Below are 749 nucleotides of genomic sequence, written 5' to 3'. Positions count from 1 at the left end.
ATAACGACACTATCATCGTGTGTGTAAATAATTTAACCTGTAAAAGTAGGAGTGGAGAGTTAATAATTCCATCATGAGAAGATCGAACATCGTAGAGGAGCTCATCAAAGCAAGGGAATGGAGGAAGAGGATCAACACCAAAATGGTCAAGTGTAACATCTATTATATCATAATTTTTATTAGAAATCATGTGTAGCTTTTGAAACGTACTTCATTAACAGCCTTCTTTCACCATTGATTTAACCATTATTATTATTATTATTATTATTATTATTATTATTATTACTCCATCCAGCCACATACACACAAACACACCTATACCTCCCATGTTTCCTTCAGTAGCCGCCATTACCCCCTCACCCTTCTAACTCCTTCACATCTGTAACACACACAAACCCACACATACTGAGATAGAGAGAAAAGAAAGGAAAACGAGAAAAGAGGGCTGAACTGAGAAGGAGGAAGGGAGGGGGACGACCGCTGCCGACGCGTCTTGCCATAGCCACCGCCACCGAGCAGCCGGACCGAGCTAAGAAGGAGAAGAGGCCGCTGTTGTCATCGAGCTTGGTAACGCCCATAGCCGCCGCCGTTGTGCTCCAGCTCGTCGCCGCCATCGCAGACCGCCGCTGCCACCGCGTCACTCATCGCCGTCGCAAGGAAGACCAGGATCGAGGGAGAGAGCCGCGCGAGGAGTCACCGTCGCCGCCGTTCGCGAGAGAGAGAGAGACGCGCTGTGCGGGAGTTGTCGT

This window comes from Arachis duranensis, chromosome 7 (assembly GCF_000817695.3).
Source record: "Arachis duranensis cultivar V14167 chromosome 7, aradu.V14167.gnm2.J7QH, whole genome shotgun sequence".
NCBI lineage: Eukaryota > Viridiplantae > Streptophyta > Magnoliopsida > Fabales > Fabaceae > Arachis > Arachis duranensis.
This window is presented reverse-complemented; position numbering follows the sequence as displayed.